This window comes from Arachis ipaensis, chromosome B07, assembly GCF_000816755.2.
Source record: "Arachis ipaensis cultivar K30076 chromosome B07, Araip1.1, whole genome shotgun sequence".
NCBI lineage: Eukaryota > Viridiplantae > Streptophyta > Magnoliopsida > Fabales > Fabaceae > Arachis > Arachis ipaensis.
In genome coordinates, this window is record NC_029791.2 from 13,938,937 (window position 1) to 13,942,810 (window position 3,874).

Genomic DNA, 3,874 nt, shown 5'->3' on the forward strand with positions numbered 1-3,874 from the left:
AACAATACAAAGGAATTACAAGAGAAGAAGAATTCTACAACTACAAGAGACCAATTAGGGAAAAAAAGGAAAATTAGAAGAGGAGAAGAAGTAGATCTAGATCTAAAATCTAATCCTAATTCTAGAGAGAAGTGAGAGCTTCTCTCTCTAGAAACTAACTCTAACTATTTCTAAAACTTAAACTATGACTAATGATAAAAAGTATATTAATTTCCCTTCAATCCTTGGCTTAAATAGTATCAGAAATGAGTTGGATTGGGCCCACAAGGCTTCTAAAATCGCTGGCCACGAGTTGCATTAAGTGAACCATGTGCACCCATCGGTGCGGACGCGTACCGTGCACGTGCGCGCCTCTATCCGCGATGCAACTATTGCAACTATGGCAAATCTTATATCATTTTGAAGCCCCGGATGTTAGCTTTCTAACGCAACTGAGACCGCATCATTTGGACCTCTATAGCTCAAGTTATGGTCGATTGAGTGCGAAGAGGTCGGCTTGACAGCTTTTGCGATTCCTTCATTTCTTCATGAGTTCTCCATTTTTACTTGCTTTTCCTTCATTCCCTTGATCCAATCTTTGCCTCCTAAATCTGAAATCACTTAACAAACATATCAAGGCATCTAATGGTATCAAAGTTAAATCAAGATTAAACAATTAAGGGTCTAAAAAGTATGTTTTCACACTTAAGCACAAATTTGGAGATAATCATGAAATCATGCTATTTCATTGAATAAATGTGGGTAAAAGGTCATAAAATCCCTAAATTAAGCACAAGATAAACTCTCCAAATGGGGTTTATCAGTTACCAAAATCCTTATTGAAAGAATAAAGACCTTGCACTAGGATAGAATATCACTGTTTCAGTCTAGCTTTGTGCCAGTGAGGAATATTCATAATAACATAGTAATTGTTTAGGAAATGGTCCATTCTATGAAAAGAGTGCGTGGCGCTCGGGGATTCATGTCTATCAAGATTGATTTGGTTAAAGCATATGATAGACACTCACAAAATTTGGTGTTCCCATTTAATTAGCCAACATAATTAAACACTGCATTTCTTTTCCTCAACTTTCTATTAATTGGAATGGCCAAAGAATGGCAAACTTCTCCCCAATAAAAGACATCAGACAAGGCAACCCTATTTTCCTGTATATATTTGTTCTGTGCATGGATAAATTGTCTCACTTGATTTCTGAGGCAGTGGATAATGGTAATTGGGTTCCCATGAGAGCGGAAAGAAAATGACCTCTTATGTCTCATTTGGTGTTCGTTGATGATTTAATTTTATTTCTAGAGGCATCCCCGCAGCAAATGAGTAATGCCTTAAAAATTCTGGACCGATTCTGTGAAGCCTCTGGATATATGATTAATAGGGTGAAGACTCATATATATTTCTCCAAGAATGTCTGAGAGTAGCAGAGGCAAAACATTAGAGACTTTAGTGGTTTCTCAGAGGTGAAGGATATTGGAAAATACCTGGGTGCGGTCATTTAGGGAAGTAGAATTTGAAAGGAGCATTTTAATCATATAATGGAGAAGGTAACCAACCATCTTAGTGGTTGGAAATTGAAGTGCCTTTCAATGGTAGGAAAAATCACTCTCGCCCACTCCATCATTGGCTTAATGGTGATGTTTCCGATGCAACATACTCAGGTCCCTAAAGGTGTTTGATAGTCCATTGAAAGAGCGCAGAGAGAGTTTATATGAGGGCATACTAGTACGAAAAAGAAAGCTCACCTTGTGAGTTGGAAGAAGATAATGCAACCAAAGACAAGAGGTGGCTTGGGATTCAAGGATCTGAGTAAGGTTAACCAAGCCTTTGTTATCAAGAGGGGATGGAAACTCCTTTCCAAACCTAATACTTTGTGGGCCCAAGTCCTTATTAGGAAATATGATCGAAATGTCTATCTTAAAAAGGAAATTCTATGCAATAATGGGGATTCTACATTGTGGGAATACCTAGCCAATAATTAAAAAACTCTCATTGAGAATACTAGTGTAATTATAGGAAAGGGGGATAGCATAAATTTCTGGAAGGACACTTGGCTGGAATCGGGTGTAAGCTTGATTGATGTTGCCTTTCCTATGCTCTATCTTGAGGAACACGAGAAAATGATTGCCGATTATGTGCGTAATAATGAGAGATGGGACTTGGAGCACATGACATACCTTCTACCTGATGTGGCTGTGAGCAAGATCAGTAAGTGTATGGTCTTAAAAGAGGAGGATGGCATTGATCGCTTGTGTTGGAAGCCAAACCCGAGAGGTGAGTTCACAGTCAAGTACACGTATAACCTACTAGCTAACCACCAACACCAGAGTAAGGGCCCTTGGAAGAAGATATGGAATTGGAAGGGTTTGTAAAGAGTTAAGGTGTTCTTATGGAAGCTCAGCCATAATGGAATTATGACTGCCTCAAGAATTACAGCTTGGAAGTAGGAAGGGAATCCGATGTGTCTGTCCTACAACAATCACATTGAGACTCCCATTCACATCATTAGAGACTGCCATAAAGCATCTTAGTTGTGGCTTGCTCTGTTGGATTCGTAACATACTGTTTCATTCTTTAACCTGGGTATTGTGGACTAGCTAGACTTTAACTTGACTAAGGAGCTGGGGAGAAATATAGAGACTTTTACTGGAAGGATGTCTTTATGGTGACTGCTTGAAAAATTTGGCAAGTTTGAAATGAACTAGTTCATTCTAATAGTTGTAGGCCTCTGAACATCCAGATATCCTAGATCAGACAGCTGGTGTAGAAAATTTGTAGTGTGAGAGTCAACCCACCAACTAACATAACGGACCTTCATCCGATTAGGTAGCAGCCCCACCAGAAGGTTGGTTGAAGCTTAATACAGATGGAGCCTCCAGGAAAACTCCTAGTCACGGTAGTCGGGATGGTGTGCTACGGAATAACAAGGGGGGATGGATTTGGGGATATGCAACAAGGATGGATAATTTAAAGGCTATAGAAGTGGAAATCTTTACAATTCTAGAGGGGTTGTGCATTGCTTGGAATAGAGACATCAAGAAATTAATTGTCGAATTAGACTCCAAAAGGGGATTGGAGCTCACTGCTAACCCTTCTCAACACCACCCCACTCTCACTAGAGCTATTAGAAGAATCACAGGGCTGGTTAAAAGGAATTGGAAAGTTAAGATGCAACACGTTTTGAGAGAGGCAAATAAGATTGCAGATGGAATGGCAAATTTCATTCTGGATTCTCACGATACCTTTCTTTTTTTGGAGCACCCTCCTGCAGAGATTACTCTTAGTTTGTTTGCTGATATTTGTAAGGTTCTATTTCTCCGTGGTAGTTAGTTTTGTTTTCTCTTCTTAGCCTTAGGCCCCTATTATACAAAAAAAAAAAAAACAAATGCCCCATTGGCAATGTATTTATCAGTCTTGAATATTATTTTGTTTGGCTTTTCAATCATCATTGTTTATTATAGAAGAAGATTTAGAAGTGGAAGGGGCTACAAAGGGTTAAAACTTTGATTTGGTAGATGCCTCATGAGAGTCTTCTATTCTTGCTAGAACCGTTAAATAGACGCAGGAGAGTAGTTCTACTTGCATGAGCTGTAATAGTGATAAGGAATCTATTATTCACATCATTAAATATTGTCCCAAAGCCTCTCTGGATAAACCTTATTCAACTCCAACAACTTAACCAATTTTTCTCGCTAAACCTTCAAGACTGTATTTAACTTAATCTTTTGGCATAAATTGGTAAGGAGCAGATTGGTTAGGTAATTTAATTTTTTATTCTAATAGAGATTTAATATTTTTTAATATTTGCTCCAGTAAAATACCACTGAAACTGTATTTAATTAAAACCAAAAAATCTTTTGATGCTTTATATTTACATCCCAA